Here is a 19,633-nt window from a genome sequence, read left to right on the forward strand (position 1 = left end):
CAAATTTCATCCCTTTTTATGGCTGAGTAATATTCCATTGTATATATGTACCACATCTTCTTTATCCATTCATCTGTCGATGGGCATATAGGTTGCTACCATGTCCTGGCTATTGTAAATAGTGCTGCAATGAACATTGGGGTGCATGTGTCTTTTTGAATTATGGTTTTCTGTGGGTATATGCCCAGTAGTGGGATTGCTGGGTCATATGGTAATTCTATTTTTAGTTTTTTAAGGAACCTCCATACTGTTCTCCATGGTGACTGTATCAATTTACATTCCCACCAACAGACCAAGAGGGTTCCCTTTTCTCCACACCCTCTCCAGCATTTGTTGTTTGTAGATTTTCTGATGATGCCCATTCTAACTGGTGTGAGGTGGTACCTCATTGTAGTTTTGATTTGCATTTCTCTAATAATTAGTGAAGTTGAGCAGCTTTTCATGTGCTTCTTGGCCATCTGTATATATATGATTCTTGTCAGAGCTAAAGATGTTTTAATTTTTTCGCTTTCTCAAGGCATCACACAATCAGAAGTTTATGAATTATCTTTATATATCTTCCTACACTGAGTGTAGTACAGAGTAGATGAGATCATGTCTCCTCTTTAGCACTTATTATAAAACATTTACAGACAGTGCAGCTGAACTCACGTTGAACAGATATCCTGTTAAAGGCAAAAAGGTTGTGTATCTTTCACATTTTGAGAAAATGGAAGTCATGTCTGATATTTTGGGGAAAATGATAAAGTCTTCCAATTCTGAAAGGTATCATAGCACAGAAATTCAGCAACTGTGAATAGAGGCAGAAAAAGAGTTAGAGCTCTTAGGGGAAGGAGGCAAGCATGTTGCAAAATAGGGTATTGTCTGAGAAAAAGAATTGAAGGAAGACATTTAAAAATAAACGTAACATGAAATAAACCTGCTTCGTGAGTGAGGGGGAAATCCATGAGATTGGGAGTGACAAGGTGGTGGCATGAAGGACTGTAGGCAGAAAAATGAATCCCCACCCTGACTCCTGGTAGGCAGGCGTAGGAAGTTTTAGGAAGGGGGTGCCTTGGGAAGGAGATTGTTCTGTTAGTGGTTCTAAGAGTAATGGTGGGTAAGAATGTGAGGAGAGAGAGAGAAAGTAGCTAGTAAGTTACTGAACAATTTACAGTGTTGTGTTTGTCTTTAAATTTGAGGCTATACAACTGGTCAGTGATAGAACTAGGACTTGAACCTCAAAACCCCATATTCCCTTCTCTACCCTCTGTTGCCCCCATAAAGATCAATAGATAGAGAAACTAAGGATGAGAAGTTGTGGTACTATCATCATCATCATCATCACCACCACCATCAACATCATCACCATCTACTGGTTTTATTTCGTACTTTATGTAGAACAACTTCCTGGGCACTAAGACTACTAACGGGTAGAAATCACATTACCTGCCTTAAGAGGGCATACAGACTAATCGAAGACTTTGTGCTTTATAAAAATGGGCCATAATCAGGACTCTTTAGTTTACCTGTAAGGAAGAAAAGGTGCAGCATTTTCAGAAGTGGTTAGCAAAGAAGAGATGGATTTGGAAGCAAAAGACATGCAGATAAAGGTTGGGAACAAATCTGGTCCAGTTGTAAATACTTAGAGACAAAAATTAGCGCCTTGAATAAAAGATGTGAAAGAATGACTCAAATAAATATAAGACTTAGACCTTTCCTCATGGCTTTGTGGGAAAAGGAGAAAGAGAAGCTGTGCAATATTGGGAAGTATTAAATATTGTTTAGACATAAAGGCCAGAATGTAATCCTTCATATCTCATTCTGCTCCCAGCTTGAGTATTTCATTTAAATTACAATAACAAGTCATACTCAGCATAGTACATACATTAGCTCATTTAATCCTCAAAGCAACCCTCTAAGTAGTGGGTGGGTGGGGGGATGCTATTACTATCACACCACCCATTTTACAGATGAAAAAACTGAAGCAGGGCATCCCTGGTGGCGCAGTGGTTGAGAGTCCGCCTGCCGATGCAGGGGACATGGGTTCGTGCCCCGGTCCGGGAATATCCCACATCCCGCGGAGCGGCTGGGCCCGTGAGCCATGGCCACTGAGCCTGCGCGTCCGGAGCCTGCGCTCCGCAACGGGAGAGGCCACAACAGTGAGAGGCCCGCGTACCGCAAAAAAAAAAAAAAACCCTGAAGCACACAGGGACTACGTGATTTGTCTAAGATCACACAGGAAGTAAGTTCTAGATGTAAGATTTGTCCTTAGCAGACTGGTGCCAGAAGTGTCATCTTAACCACTGCACGGTACTGCTTCTCTAATTTGTGAAAGCTAATGGGAAACCTGAAAAAAGCCTGGGAAGATAAAAACAACGATCAAAGGAATGGGAAATAGATATCATAAAACTTAAAAGAAAGGATTTGTTTAATTTGGAGAACAGCTATATAAGATGTGTGTTTTAAAAATATATGAAGAGATTTTGAGCAGTTATTTTCTCATATAAATCCCAGCCCTGGATGACCCCAGTCATTGGCCTTCTCCATTCCTGCTCCAGGGTGGCTGAGCACAGCTGGAGAAAATTAGAGTCAGATCAATTAGTACCGTCTACACCTAGAATCCGTAGCCTCGCCCTACCCTTCCACCCTGCCCGGCAGTCTGAACCTCTTCTCTTGTCAGCTCACTCTTTCTGCCCATTTTAGTGACCCCTCAAACTTTCAACCAATTCTCCCCTTTTGGAAGATCACTTTTGCTCCTACTTCACAAAGAAAATAGAAGCCATCAGATACATATACCCTCATATTTTAGCCATCAAATGTAACAAACTAAACTGAATTTATACCAGTTCTCAGCTCTGTCTTTCTAATAGTAAAGAAGCTGGTCCCCTCGCCAGCCTCAGGACCCTCATGCTATCAGTTATCTCCTTTCTGTGGTATCCTTAGCCTTTCTGCTGAACCAAATCCTTCCCATGAGCTCTTAAGCATTCTTACTTAAAAGGAGAAAACAAAGCCTCTCCGATTTATTCATCCCTTTTCTCTCCCTGAGCTCCCGCCCTTCCACTAAACTTGTCAAAAGAATTGCCTACACTTTATCAGATCTAGATCCTGGTCCATAATGTTCATGGTGCAAGAAAGTCACTTATGCAACTCAATTTTTCCCCAATCCCCTATTCTGCCAGATGGCAGAAACTTAAGATGGGCTTAAATAAGCCCAGGCTCTATGGGCTTATTTAGCGCCAAGGCCCAGGTGAGCGTCAGTCTTCAGTGGTCATCTGGCTGTACTGAGGTACCCATCGATCTGTCTCTGGTCACATCCACAGCGGGCTGTATGAGTTATCCCCACTCAGTCTGAGAGGACCCAGGCCTAACTCAGACAGCTTTAGAGCCCTTCTTTGGACACAGAAAGATTATTACTCCATCTCAGCACCGATGGAGGGCTGTGGCAACCCCTATAATGCTGTCTCATTATTTTCTCATATAAATCCCAGCCCTGGATGACCCCAGTCATCGGCCTTCTCCATTCCTGCTCCAGGGTGGCTGAGCACAGCTGGAGAAAATTAGGCACCTCAGGCTATTTTTTAAATTAGTTTTTAATTTTTTTTTTTTTTTTTTTTTTTGCGGTTCGCGGGCCTCTCACTGTTGTGGCCTCTCCCGTTGCAGAGCGCAGGCTCCGGACGCGCAGGCTCAGCGGCCATGGCTCACGGGCCCAGCTGCTCCGCGGCATGTGGGGTCGTCCAGGACCAGGGCACGAACCCGTGTCCCCTGCATCGGCAGGCGGACTCTCAACCACTGCGCCACCAGGGAAGCCCCAGTTTTTAATATTTTGGATTACTTGAAAATTTTTAGTATTGTTGGGTCAGTAAATCAAAATAATACATAAAGTATATGTTGGGGGTTCTACTTATGGAATGGCAATGAGGAGCTCTGTGACCTGCTCCCCAGTGAGACAAGTGTAGCTGGTGAAAATTATTTAAAAAGCAAACATTTGAAGCGTCTGGAAATTGTAAGAGTAAAACCATGCATAATGGTTGGTCAAATTCATTTCATCTGTCTTCACTAATCAAGGTCATTTTAAGACTCCAAGCAGCACATGGCCTAAACAATAAGATGTCTGCCTGAGTTATTTTCCAAGAACTTGGAGTCAGCTGCATCTAGTTTGAGCTGGGCTGATTAAGACTGGATAGGATTGCCAGCCCTCCAACTGGGCAGGCATGAATGTCCTCTCTGTGACCTTTTGACGTCAGAGGGCTGAAAACTCCACCCTCCGATGGTGCTAAGCGCCTCCACGTTTGAACTGAAGAGGCCTGTAGTTAGTTACACCTGCGCAGAAGGACAGTTACGGCACCTTTTTCCAATCACCTTTCCCTACACTCCCCACGCCTCAGACCGCCCTGCTTCTTTATTCGTTATCCCATAAATACCCGTGCCCTTGCCTTTGGGGAGGTGCGTTTGCGATTCGTTCTTCCGCGTCCTTGCGTGACGGCCATGAGAATAAACCCTCTGCTACACAGCTCTGTCTCAGCGTTCCACTTCCTGTGCGTTGGGCAAGATGAACCTGGTTCAGTAACAAGAGCATACAGCAAATGAAGAAATAGTTATGCAAGAAAGTCTGCTATAACTCAGTAAGAACAGCACGAGTGGGTAGAATTTGAATTATAACCCGCTCCTTCTCTCAGCTCATTGTGACAGAAACTCCACTTCAGGTGAGTACCGCCAAGAACCCGGGGCTCCCTCTTTCCCCAGTTCCCAGTCCAGCACTGTGGTGCTTCCCGGGAGGAGCAGGTACCGAGAACTTCTCATCTTTCCAGCTACATGTTGCAGAGACTAAATCCCAGGTGATTGCGGCCATAGAGATTGGGAGTTCTCTTCTTCCGCCTGGTCCCCATTCACAGGGTGGGTGCTTAACCTCAGTACAGCATGCTGGGAATACTGGGACTGTGATTGCCCCCACCCAGCTTGTGGTAGAGCAGAGCCTCCATGCTAGGAAAGACTAAGAAGCTGAGAAGATTAGAGGCTACTGTCCCCACCACTGCCTTGCTCCTAAAGCGGGGTATTACTCCAAAAGAGGCAGGCACCCCAAAGAAGAAGACCACTCTCTTCCCCCAGCCTCAGAGCAGTGGTCAGGTGTTTTGATCAGTGGTGTGGACAGGCCTTTAAACAGAGAGTCCTGAAGGTTCTCCCTAAGGAACTATATTTGAAACAGAGTGTGGGGAATTTCAAATCTAAGGGCATTTTTAGAAACAGTACATTTTTGTGTAAACAAAATTTGGGGGCCTGATATCTTTTTTTTTTTCTTTTATTTGCGGTACGCAGGCCTCTCATTGTCGTGGCCTCTCCCGTTGCGGAGCACAGGCTCCGGACGTGCAGGCTCAGCAGCCATGGCTCACGGGCCCAGCCGCTCCGTGGCCTGTGGGATCTTCCCGGACCGGGGCACGCACCCGTGTCCCCTGCATTGGCAGGCGGACTCCCAACCACTGCACCACCAGGGAAGCCCTTGATATCTTCTTGAGAGATACAAACTAAACCATAGGTCAGCTAATTTATCAGAGAGAATCAGGGAAAGACATGTAAAAAATATATCATTTGTTGAGCAATTTCACTTCTTCCAAAGTAGTTTATAGAAATATTCACAAATATGGGCAGAGATTTAGGGATGATTATCACTGTGTTATCACTGAGAATAATCAAAACACCCAATGATAAATGGTTAAATAAATGAAACGTTTATACAAAGAAATTTTATGTTGTCATTGTGAACTGCTTTGTACACATTTTAATAAGTTGGGAAAATCCTCATAATTTTAACTTAAGCAAAATTGTGAACTGAATGTTCAGTGTAACACCTCCTTTTTTAATGAATGCACACACATAGAAAAAGACTAGATATAAATATATCAGTGTTAACAGTGGTGATGTCATTGTTCCATAGTTCTGGTTATACTTGTACTAGTTTCATAGGGATGCCATTAAACAAAGTACCACAAGCTAGGTGGCTTAAAACAACAGAGACTTATTGTCTCCTAGTTCCTGGAAGCTAGAAGCCTGAAACCAAGGTGTTGGCAGGGCTGTGTGCCCTCTGATGTCTGTAGAGGGCTAGCTTCTGGTGGTTTGCTGGCACTCTGGCATTCTTTGGCTTGCAGCTGCATCCCTCTAATCCTATTTTCAAACGGCATTCTACTTGTATGTCTGATATAACATCATCTTCCCACCATGTTAATCTATGTGCTCAAGCTACCCTCTTAAAAGAACACCAATCGTATTGCATTAGTGCCCACCCAAATGACCTAATCTTAACATGATTACATCTGAAAAGACTCTATAAGGTGATGTTTACAGGTACCAAGGGTGAGGTCTTCAACACATCTTTTTAGGGGGACACAATTCAACCCACAACAGTACTGTACTACATTTTCCAAATCTCCTGCAATAATTACATACTCATTATCAGGAGTGGCTAAGGGATCCAGCTTAGGGGTCATACTAACCTGATGTAAAGCTAACCTCCACCACTTAACAGCTGTTTGACAGTGAGCAAGTTAACCTCACAATATTTCCATTTCCCCATGTGTAAAAGAAGGAGAATAATAATGCCTACCTTAGAGGATAGTATATATGATGCATTTAACATTGTGCCCTATCCTTAGCCAGGCGTTTACTGTGAATATTTACTATTATGGCTGAAAGAAAAATAATAGACAAATGCTACACAGAGAGAAATAGAATGAGGATTGAAAAGAAGCAATTAGAAGGTAAATAGTGGCTGTAATGAGTTGTTTCAGGAGCCATGCTGTAACAGACACCAGGTACCTTAGTGATTAGGAACTGAGAAATTGAAGGTAGCAAATAGAGGCCAGTTTCTTATGGACTTGGGCTATAGAAAGCAGAGGAAGACAACTAGAGGAAACAATGAAATTAAGTACGTTTTATGTTACTAGGGATAACTAGCACATATTTAAAAATAAAGGGAAGTATTGGGGTTGGCCAAAAAGTTCGTTTGTCTTTTTTCTGTAGATGGCTCTAGTAGCACTTAGTTGTCTTTAACTTCATTCGAAACAGTTTTGTTAGATTGTGTTGTGACAGCTGTCATATCCATGTGCATTAAAAAAAACTTACCAAAATTGGTGAATTTTTGTGTAGTTGTTTTAATATTGAAGATGGAAGAAAAGCAACATTTTTGGCACATTATGCTTTATTATTTCAAGAGAGGTTAAAAACGCAACTGAAATGCAAAAAACGATTTGTGCAATGTATGGAGAAGGTGCTGACTGATCGAACGTGTCAAAAGTGGTTTGCCAAATTTCGTGGTGGAGGTTTCTCCCTGGACGATGCTCCACGGTCGGGTAGAGCAGTTGAAGTTGATAGTGATCAAATCGAGACATTAATTTGAGAACAATCAACGTTATACCACGCGGGAGATAGCCGACATACTCAAAATATCCAAATCAAGCGCTGAAAATCATTTGCACCAGCTTGGTTATGTTCATCGCTTTGATGTTTGGGTTCCACAGAAGTTAAGTGAAAAAAAAAACCTTGACTGTATTTCCGCATGCGATTCTCTACTGAATCATAATGAAAATGTTCCGTTTTTAAAACAAATTGCAATGGGTGATGAAAAGTGGATACTGTACAATAATGTGGAACAGAAGAGATCGTGGGGCAAGCGAAATGAACCACCACCAACCACGCCAAAGGTCAGTCTTTATCCAAAGAAAGTGTTTTTGTGTATATGGTGGGATTGGAAGGGAATCCTCTATTATGAGCTCCTTCCAGAAAACCAAACGATTAATTCCAATAAATACTGCTCCCAGTTAGACCAACTGAAAGCAGCACTTGATGAAAAGCGTCTGGAATTAGCCAACAGAAAACGCATAATCTTCCATCAGGATAACGCAAGACGGCATGTTTCTTTGATGACCAGGAAAAAGCTGTTACAACTTGGCTGGGAAGTTCCGATTCGTCCACCGTATTCACCAGACATTGCACCTTTGGATTTCCATTTATTTCAGTCTTTACAAAATTCTCTCAATGGAAAAAATTTAATTCCCTGGAAGACTGTAAAAGGTACCTGGAACAGTTCCTTTCTCAAAAAGATAAAAAGTTTGGGGAAGATGGAATTATGATGAAGTTGCCTGAAAAATGGCAGAAGGTAGTGGGACAAAATGGTGAATACTTTATTGAACAAAGTTCAAGATGTCTTTTATTTTTACTTAAAAACCGAAGGCACTTTATGGCCAACCCAATATATGGATAAAGAGAAAATGAAGATAAAATAGCAGTGAAAGTTGAAGTCAGGCATTGAGAGGGGTAGGTAGTCAATCTTCTGGATAATATAAGTATTTAATATACTATCCAGAAATTTGAGTATCTATTAAGGATTTTTAAGGCATATTTTTGTCTTATCATTTTTTAAACCCTGAAAGCTTACCACCCTTAAAAAAAGATTTAACTATTTTAGAGCAGTTTTATGTTCACAGTAAAATTGAGAGACAGGTAGAGAGATTTCCTGTATACCCCTTATCGCCACATGTTTGGAGCCTCCTCCATTATCCATCTGTATCCTCCACCAGGTTTGTTACAATCAATGAACCTACATTCATACATCATAGTCATTCAAAGTCCACAGTTTATATTAGGGTTCACTCTTGGTGTTGTACATTCTGTGGGTTTGGACAAGTATATCTTGACATGTATTCATCATTATAGTATCCTACAGAGTAGTTTCACTGCCCTAAAAATCCTGTGCTCCACCTATTCATCCCCCAACCACCAGCCTCTGGCAAGCAGTGCCTTTTTACTATCCCCATGCTTTTGTCTTTTCAAGAATGTCGTATAGTTGGAATCATACAGTATGTAGCTTTTTCAGATTAACTTCTTTCACTTAGCAATATGCATTTAGGGTTCCTCCACGTCTTTTCATGGCTTTATATGCTCATTTTTTGCACTGAATAATATTCCATTGTCTGGATGTACCATGTTTTATTTTTCCATTCACCTACTGGAAGACATCTTGGTTGCTTCTATATTTTGTAAATAATGAACAAAGCTGCTATAAGTATCCATGAGCAGTTTTTTTATGGGCACATAAGTTTCCAACTCATTTGGGTAAATACCAAGGAGCAAGACTGCTGAATTGTACGTTTAGAGTACAATTAGTTTAGTGAGAAACTGCCAAACTCTCTTCCAAAGAGGATGTTTCATTTTGTATTCCCACCAGCAATGAATGAGAGTTCCAGTTGCTCCACATCCTCATCAGCGTCAGCATTTGGTGTCGTCAGTGTTTGGGGTTTTGGCCATTCTAACAGGTATGTACTTGTATCTCATTGTTTTAATTTGCTTTTCCCTGATGACCAATGATGTATAGCATCTTTTCATATGCTTATTCGCCATCTGGATAGCTCCTTTGTGTCTGTCCAGGTCTTTGGCCCATTTTCTGAAATGCGTTGTTCATTTTCTTATTGACTTTTAAAAGTTCTTTGTATATTTTGGCTAACAGCCTTTAATCAGATGTGTCTTTGCAAATATTTTCTCCTAGTTTGTGGTTCGTCTCTTGATCTTTTCAACATTTTAAAAATGCATTAATCTAACAGTTTTAAGGCTATGATGAAAAGACAGAGTTGCTATTATCATTAGGAATATTACCCTTTCCTAAGGGACATTTTAGAAATTGTGTGGGGGGATTTTTGGTGTCATAATGTCACTGGCATTTATTGAGTGGTATCTAAGAATGCTAAATGTCCTACAAAACATATGAGAATACTGCCTGAGGCAGAGTTGTCCCACATCCCATACAATTATCAAATATCCCACCAAACATTGAAATAGCTGACATCTATGAATCATTATGTAATTTTAGAACTTTAATCCATTCTTCATAGAAATAGTTTTTAAACATGGTTTTATATACCCTGAGAAGTTTATTTAAATACAACTCTTTTATAAATAAAAAAATGTGTATTTGTTTTAGATTTTTATCAAGCAGTATTCACCATTTTTAAAAGTTTCATCACAATTTGCTACATTTCTTGAGATAATGGGTCATGAAGAAAGCACTCTTGTATCTGTCTACACTCGTAGCTATGATTCTACATTTAGGTGTAAGCATCTAACTACTTCACTGTTTACTTTGCAATAAACTGCTTGCCACACAATAATAGACGAATGCTTGATAATTTGCCAAGAGAAAAATCTGGTACAAAAGGTACATACTATATGACCCCATATGAAGTTCTAAAATAGGAAAAATATATAGTAGAAAAAAATAGAATTTCTAGTTCTGAGAGTTCCCACATGCTCATTCACCATATCCACCTTTTCCTTTAAGCCCTGAATCATATTTATAACAGGTGTTTTTAAAGTTCTTATCTGGTATTTCAAACATCTGGGCTATACAAATTACTGCTTCTCCTGGATTATGGTTGGTATTTCCTTTTTTTCCTTGTCTAGTTATCTTAGATTATATATTTTACATTGAGACAGTGCATTGTAGACAATGGATTTTGTGTTTTCCTTTAAAGGACATTTTACTTAAATTACCAGTGGGTCCTTTAGATCCTTTCAGACTTGGTTTTTAATCTTTGAGCCACTCTAGTTTTGGCCTTAGTCTCAGGATATGACTCTTGTTTGGGGGCATGATTTTCATTGCCAAGTTATAGTCTCTCTGTTGTCTTAAATGAATGCCCAATGTTCTCCATGAAGTCTCTCCACTCTGGTCGGACTATAACTCCATCACCCAGTCCAGTATGATTTCAGGTATCTGTATTCATACGTCTCCCAGTTTTACCTTCTCCTAGTAGTCACCCTCTCCTAGGGCTCATGGCAATTTTTTTTCTATATATTTACACGCCAGTTCTGTAACAAAGATCTATGGGAGAACCCCCAGGCAGACTTCTGTCTCCCTCCATCACATAACTCCTTTTTCTCTAGTACTCTGGCCTGCAAATTCCAGTTTGTTCAGCTGCCTTGAACTCTGATCTCTACATTCTCAGCTTGGGAAGACCACCGTTCTCTACCTGGGCTCCATGTCCCAGTGCTAAAGTCTGAAAAATAGCCCTAGGCAGAAAGATTGAATACTTTACATAATACCTATGCATATAGGGCACTTAGCATGATGCCTGCCCAGAGAAAATGGTCAATAAATGCTATTTTTATTATGAAATCTATATTTAGTAAAATATAGCTACAAATTTCATTTTAGAAAAAAACTGTTATTAAAATATTTCGAGGACTTCCTTGGTGGCACAATGGTTGAGAATCCGCCTGCCAGTGCAGGGGCCACGGGTTCGATCCCTGATCTGGGAAGATCCCTTATGCTGCAGAGCAGCTAAGCCCATACGCCACAACTACTGATCCCGTGCTCTAGAGCCCATGAGCCACAACTACTGAGCCTACGAGCCACAACTACGGATCCCACGTGCCACAACTACTGAAGCCCACGCGCCTAGAGCCCATGCTCTGTAACAAGAGAAGCCACCACAATGAGAAGCCCGCAAACCGCAATGAAGAGTAGCCCCTGCTAGCCACAACCAGAGAAAAGCCCGCGTGCAGCAACAGAGACCCAATGTAGCCAGAAACAATAAATAAATAAATTAAAAAAAAATACTTCAAGTGATCTCATTTTTGGAAAACGAACTTGCATTGATAACTGAAAAGATATTTATTAAAAATACTACTAAAATCTTTTACCAAACTATGATTATAGTGGTCTTCAGGTAAAGACATAATGGGATAAATTATTATAATGTATTTTTTAAATAAATGATAAAAAAACACAAAAGAGCACTGTTAGTGGTCTGTGAAGAGAGGGGGCAGGTCCCTCCACTTGGCCTTGGATGGAGTAAAATCATTTACCTATTTTTCATTGCAGTGGACCCTTGGGTTTTTGGGACTATTGGCTGGAAGTACTGTCTTCTCTGCCCAGTAGCCTCTGAGTGAGACCTGAGTTACTGGCCTGGGCTCCTGAAAATATACCACCATAGGAGTACTTCTAAATTGTGTGTTTGAGTAGTTTAACTGAATTTTTCCCAGTTTTTTTTTCTTAAACTGTAAGCCAGTCTTATGTTTTTTGTTTTTTTTTGTTTTTTTTTTTTTGTTTTTTTTTTTTTTGTGGTACGCGGGCCTCTCACTGTTGTGGCCTCTCTTGTTGCGGAGCACAGGCTCCGGACGCACAGGCTCAGCGGCCATGGCTCACAGGCCCAGCCGCTCCACCGCATGTGGGATCTTCCCAGACTGGGGCACGAACCCGTGTCCCCTGCATCGGCAGGCGGACTCTCAACCACTGCGCCACCAGGGAATACTGGTTACTGTTAGTACTCATACTGTTAGTACTCACTTGGATTCAGATAATTTTTTTTATATCAGTACCCTGTTTTATCCTCTCCACATGAGTAAAGGAATAGAGGATAATCATATATCTTTACACCCTTGTCCCTGGGTGTTCCTCCTTCAGCTGGATCTCCCTGTATCATTGGTCAAGAAAGCACAAGCCACCAGAATCTAACAATTGTCATCATGTTTATTCAGGAAGTTTAGCTGGCTCATCTAGATGGCTAGCATCTCTCTCCCAAAGCACTGGGCTTTGTTAAATAAGGCTGCCTTTCCTCTCAGAGGTATATGCTGTCTAGTCAAAAGCAGAGAAATAAAAAAAATAAAAAAATAAAAATAAATAAATAAATAAATAAAAACAGAAATATCTCTACTAGATTAAGGCAAAACACACACCTGACTAATCTAATATGTTCTCAAGGATCCCACTATGTGGGCTACTTTAAAAGTCAACAATTGTCAGTCACCTTGTTGTTTTCTCTCCAAAGAACCTAACAATCAATTTAACTAAAAAAAATACTGTTAACCCTGCTCTACCTTTAGCTACAAGGACTATAGACAAACCAAAGGAGAGATGGCAGAGTTCACCATTCCCTAGTAGTCATTCAGTGCCTGCAGATCTCTGCATGTCAGGGGTTCACAGGCAAATACATATTTTCTTGGGAGCACGACTGTATATGCTTCCACTGCGAGTGAGGAAAAAATTAAAATAACATTTTACCTGTGATTTGAAAGACTGAAGTACTATTAACTCACCACAAGGGGGCTCCATTATGAAGTACAACAACTTTCAAAGAGGAAAATACCAACCATTTTAAAAGCGGCACATCACAGTGCATTTAAATGCTTTAACATTCTTGTTGATTATGGTTTGGCTCTCATAAAAATAATGTATCCTCTTGGCGCTATGCAAATTTAAGGCAAATGTATCATGTGTTAGATCCATAATTTAAATTGAGGTGAGTGCATAGAATAAGACAGTCTTTTTGTGGGACAGAGAAAGTTAAAGGGTGGTAATAAAAAAAATAAAAACAATTTGCTTCAGTTATTACATTTCCTCCAGCAGTTGACACAAAGATTCAGCTTTCGCTATCTAAGTCAAATAAGAAAGGTTATTAACCTTTGGCTAAAATTCTTTCCCTTTATATTACCTGTTTGGTAGCACCTCGGGCCATGATGTTATTTGTATTTATTTGTTTATTTCTAAAAGGTTTTGTTTTTTTAACACCTTTATTGGAGTATAATTGCTTTACATTGTTGTATTAGTTGCTGCTGTATAACAAAGTGAATCAGCTATATGTATACATATATCCCCATATCTCCTCCCTCTTGCGTCTCCCTCCCACTCTCCCTATCCCACCCCTCTAGGTGGTCACAAAGCACCGAGCTGATCTCCCTGTGCTATGTAGCTGCTTCCCACTAGCTATCTATCTTACATTTGGTAGTGTATATATGTCAGTGCCACTCTCACTTCGTCTCAGCTTACACTTCCCTCTCCCTGTGTCCTCAAGTCCATTCTCTACGTTTGCATCTTTATTCCTGTCCTGCCCCTAGGTTCTTCAGAACCATTTTTTTTTGGATTCCATATCTATGAGTTAGCATACGGTATTTTTCTCTTTCTGACTTACTTCACTCTGTATGACAGACTCTAAGTCCATCCACCTCACCACAAGTAACTCAATTTCGTTTCATTTTATGGCTGAGTAATATTCCATTTTATATATGTGCCACATCTTTATCCACTCCTCTGTTGATGGACACTTAGGTTGCTTCCATGTCCTGGCTATTGTAAATAGAGCTGCAATGAACATTGTGGTACATGGCTCTTTTTGAATTATGGTTTTCTCAGGGTATATGCCCACTAGTGGGATTGCTGGGGCATATGGTAGTTTTAGTTTTAGTTTTTTAAGGAACCTCCATACTGTTCTCCATAGTGGCTGTATCAATTTACATTCCCACCAACAGTGCAAGAGGGTTCCCTTTTCTCCACACCCTCTCCAGCATTTATTGTTTGTAGATTTTTTGATGATGGCCATTCTCACTGGTGTGAGGTGATACCTCATTGTAGTTTTGATTTGCATTTCTCTAATGATTAGTGTTGTTGAGCATCCTTTCATGTGTTTGTTAGCAATCTGTATATCTTTGGAGAAATGTCTCTTTAGGTCTTCTGCCCATTTTTGGATTGGGTTGTTTGTTTTTTGGATATTGAGCTGCATAAGCTGCTTGTAAATTTTGGAGAATAATCCTTTGTCAGTTGCTTCATTTGCAAATATTTTCTCCCATTCTGAGGGTTGTCTTTTGGTCTTGTTTATGGTTTCCTTTGCTGTGCAAAAGATTTTAAGTTTCATTAGGTCCCATTTGTTTATTTTTGTTTTCATTTCCATTTCTCTAGGAGGTGGATCAAAAAGGATCTTGCTGTGATTTATGTCAGAGTGTTCTGCCTATGTTTTCCTCTAAGAGTTTTACAGTGTCTAGCATTACATTTAGGTCTTTAATCCATTTTGAGTTTATTTTTGTGTATGGTGTTAGGGAGTGTTCTAATTTCATTCTTTTACATGTAGCTGTCCAGTTTTCCCAGCACCACTTATAGAAGAGGCTGTCTTTTCTCCATTGTATATTCTTGCCTCCTTAATCAAAGATGAGGTGACCATATGTGTGTGGGTTTATCTCTGGGCTTTCTATCCTGTTCCATTGATCTATATTTCTGTCTTTCTGCCAGAACCATACTGTGTTGATTACTATAGTTTTGTAGTATAGTCTGAAGTCAGGGAGCCTGATTCCCCCAGCTCTGTTTTTCTTTCTCAAGATTGCTTTGGCTATTAGGGGTCTTTTGTGTTTCCATACAAATTGTGAAATTTTTTGTTCTAATTCTGTGAAAAATGCCAGTGGTATTTTGTTAGGGATTGCACTGAATCTGTAGATTGCTTTGGGTAGTATAGTCATTTTCGCAATGTTGATTCTTCCAATCCAAGAATATGGTATATCTCTCCATCTGTTTGTATCATCTTTAATTCTTTCATTAGTGTCTTATAGTTGTCTGCATACAGGTCTTTTGTCTCCTTAGGTAGGTTTATTCCTAGGTATTTTATTCTTTTTGTTGCAATGGTAAATGGGAGTGTTTCCTTAATTTCTCTTTCAGTTTTTTCATCATTAGTGTATAGGAATGCACGAGATTTCTGTGCATTAATGTTGTATCCTGCTACTCTACCAAATTCATTGATTAGCTCTAGTAGTCTTCTGGTAACATCTTTAGGATTCTCTCTATATAGGATCATGTCATCTGCAAACAGTGACAGCTTTACTTCCTCTTTTCCGATTTGGATTCCTTTTATTTCTTTTTCTTCTCTGATTGCTGTGGCTAAAATTTCCAAAACTATGTTGACTAACAGTAGTGAAAGTGGACAACCTTGTCTTGTTCCTGATGTTAGAGGAAATGGTTTCATTTTTTCACCATTGAGAACAATGTCATATATGGGTTTTAGTATGTTGAGGTAAGTTCCCTCTATGCCTACTTTCTGGAGGGTTTTTTTTTATCATAAATCGGTGTTGAATTTCATTGAAAGCTTTTTCTGCATCTATTGAGATGATCACATGGATTTTATCCTTCAATTTGTTTATTTGGTTTATCACATTGATTTACGTACATTGAAGAATCCTTGCATTCCTGGGATAAACGCCATTTGATCATAGTGTATGATCCTTTTAATGTGCTGTTGGATTCTGCTTGCTAGTGTTTTGTTGAGGATTTTTGATTTTCTGTTCATCAGTGATATTGACATGTAGTTTTCTTTCTTTGTGACATCTTTGTCTGGTTTTGGTATCAGGGTGATGGTGGCCTCGTAGAATGAGTTTGGGAGTGTTCCTTCCTCTGCTATATTTTGGAAGAATTAGAGAAGGATAGGTGTTAGCTCTACTCTAAATGTTTGATAGAATTCACCTGTGAATCCATCTGGTCCTGGGCTTTTGTTTGTCAGAAGATTTTTAATCACAGTGTCATTTTCAGTGCTTGTGATTGGTCTGTTAATATTTTCTATTTCTTCCTGGTTCAGTCTCGGAAGGTTGTGCTTTTCTAAGAATTTGTCCATTTCTTCCAGACTGTCCATATTATTGGCATAGAGTTGCTTATAGTAATCTCTCATGATCCTTTGTATTTCTTCAGTGTCAGTTGTTACTTCTCCTTTTTCATTTCGAATTCTGTTGATTTGAGTCTTCTCCCTTCTTTTCTTGATGAGTCTGGCTAATGGTGTATCAATTTTGTTTATCTTCTCAAAGAACCAGCTTTTAATTTTATTGATCTTTGGTATCGTTTCCTTCATTTCTTTTTCATTTATTTCTGATCTGATCTTTATAATTTCTTTCCTTCTGCTAACTTGGGGGTTTTTTTCTTCTTTCTCTAATTGCTTTAGATGTAAGCTTAGGTTGTTTATTTGAGATGTTCCTTTTTTCTTGAGGTAGGATTGTATTGCTATAAACTTCCCTCTTAGAATTGCTTTTGCTGCATCCCATAGGTTTTGGGTCATCGTGTTTTCATTGTCATTTGTTTCTAGGTATTTTTTAATTTCCTCTTTGATTTCTTCAGTGATCTCTTGGTTATTTAGTAGCGTATTGTTTAGCCTTCATGTGTTTGTAGTTTTTAAAAGAAAAAAAACTGTAAAAACTACAAACACATGAAGGCTATTTTTCCTGTAATTGATATCTAGTCTCATAGTGTTGTGGTCGGAAAAGATACTTGATATGATTTCAATTTCCTTAAATTACCAAGGCTTGATTTGTAACCCAAGGTATGATCTATCCTGGAGAATGTTCCATGAGCACTTGAGAAGAAAGTGTATTCTGTTGTTTTTGGATGGATTGTCCTATAAATATCAATTAAGTCCATCTTGTTTAATGTATCATTTAAAACTTGTGTTTCCTTATTTATTTTTATTTTGGATGATCTGTCCATTGGTGAAAGTGGGGTGTTAAAATCCCCTACTATGATTGTGTTACTGTCAGTTTCCCCTTTTATGGCAGTTAGCGTTTGCCTTATGTATTGAGGTGCTCCAATGTTGGCTGCATAAATATTTACAATTGTTATATCTTCTTGGATCGATCCCTTGATCATTATGTAGTGTCCTTCTTTGTCTCTTGTAAGAGTCTTTATTTTAAAGTCTGTTTTGTCTGATATGAGAATTGCTACTCCAGCTTTCTTCTGATTTCCATTTTCATGGAATATCTTTTTCCATCCCCTCACTTTCAGTCCGTATGTATCCCTAGGTATAAAGAGGGTCTCTTGTAGACAGCATATATACCACTCTTGTTTTTGTATCCATTCAGCCAGTCTATGTCTTTTGGTTGGAGCATTTAATCCATTTAAATTTAAGGTAGTTATCGATATGTATGTTCCTATTCCCAGTTTCTTGTTTCGGATTTGTTATTGTAGGTCTTTTCCTTCTCGTGTGTTTCCTGCCTAGAGAATTTCCTTTAGCATTTCTTGTTAAGCTGGTTTGATGGTGCTGAATTCTCTTAGCTTTTGTTTGTCTGTAAAGGTTTTAATTTCTCTGTTGAATCTGAATGAGTTCCTTGCTGGGTAGAGTAATCTTGGTTGTAGTTTCTTCCATTTCATCACTTTAAATATGTCCTGCCAGTCCCTTCTGGCTTGCAGAGTTTCTGCTGAAAGATCAGCTGTTAACCTTATGGGGGTTCCCTTGCATGTTATTTATTGCTTTTCCCTTGCTGCTTTTTTTAAAATTAATTAATTAATTAATTAATTAATTAATTTTTGGCCGTGTTGGGTCTTTGTTGCTGTGTGTGGGCTTTCTCTAGTTGCGGCGAGTGGCGGCTGCTCTTTGTTGCGGTGCACGGGCTTCTCATTGTGGTGGCTTCTCTTGTGGAGCATGGGCTCTAGGTATGCGGGCTTCAGTAATTGTGGCTCATGGGCTCAGTAGTTGTGGCCCACAGGCTCTAGAGCTCAGGCTCAGTAGTTGTGGTGCATGGGCTTAGTTGCTCCACGGCATGTGGGATCTTCCCAGACCAGGGCTCGAACCCGTGTCCCCTGAATTGGCAGGCGGACTCTTAACCACTGCACCACCAGGAAGCCCTCTCTTGCTGCTTTTAATATTTTTTCTTTGTATTTAATTTGTGAAAGTTTGATTAATATGTGTCTTGGCATGTTTCTCCTTGGGTTTATCCTGTATGGGACTCTGTGCTTCCTGGAGTTAATTGACTATTTCCTTTCCCATATTAGGGAATTTTTCAACTATAATCTCTTCAAATATTTTCTCAGTCCCTTTCTTTTTCTATTCTTCTGGGACCCCTATAGTTCTAGAATGTTGTTGCATTTAATGTTGTCCCAGAGGTTTCTGAGACTGTCCTCAATTCTTTTCATTCTTTTTTCTTTATTCTGCTCTGCAGTAATTATTTCCACTATTTTATCTTCCAGGTCACTTATCCGTTCTTCTGCCTCAGTTAGTCTACTATTGATTCCTGCTAGAGAATTTTTAATTTCATTTGTTGTGTTGTTCATCATTGTTTGTTTGCTCTTTAGTTCTTCTAGGTCCTTGTTAAATGTTTCTTGTATTTTCTCCATTCTAGTTCCAAGATTTTGGATCATCTTTACTATCATTACTCTGAATTCTTTTTCAGGTAGAGTGCCTATTTCCTCTTCATTTGTTTGGTCTGGTGGGTTTTTATCTTGCTCCTTCACTGCTGCATATTTCTCTGTCTTCTCATTTTGCTTATCTTACTGTGTTTGGGGTTTCCTTTTCACAGGCTGCAGGTTTGTGGTTCCCATTGTTTTTGGTGTCTGCCCCCAGTGGCTAAGGTTGGTTCAGTGGGTTGTGTAGACTTCCTGGTGGAGGGGACTGGTGCCTGTGTTCTGGTAGATGATGCTGGATCTTTCTGGTGGGCAGGACTGTGTCCAGTGGTGTGTTTTGGGATGTCTGTGACCATATTATGATTTTAGGCAGCCTCTCTGCTAATGGGTGGAGTTGTTTTCCTGTCTTGTTAGTTGTTTGGCATGGGGTGTCCAGTACTGGAGCTTGCTGGTAATTGAGTGGAGCTGGGTCTTAGCGTTGAGATGGAGATCTCTGGGAGAGCTCTCATTGATTGATATTACATGGGGCCAGGGGGTGTCTGGTGATCCAATGTCCTGAACTTGGCTCTCCCACCTCAGAGGCTCAGGCCTGACACCCGGCCGGAACCCCAAGACCCTGTCAGCTACATGGCTTTTGGGAAGTCTGAGGTCTTCTGCCAGCGTTCAGTAGGTGTTCTGTAGGAGTTGTTCCACTTATAGATGTACTTTTGATGTATTTGTGGGGAGAAAGGTGATCTCCACATCTTACTCCTCTGC

This window comes from Grampus griseus, assembly GCF_964374135.1.
Source record: "Grampus griseus genome assembly, chromosome: 2".
Taxonomy (NCBI): domain Eukaryota; kingdom Metazoa; phylum Chordata; class Mammalia; order Artiodactyla; family Delphinidae; genus Grampus; species Grampus griseus.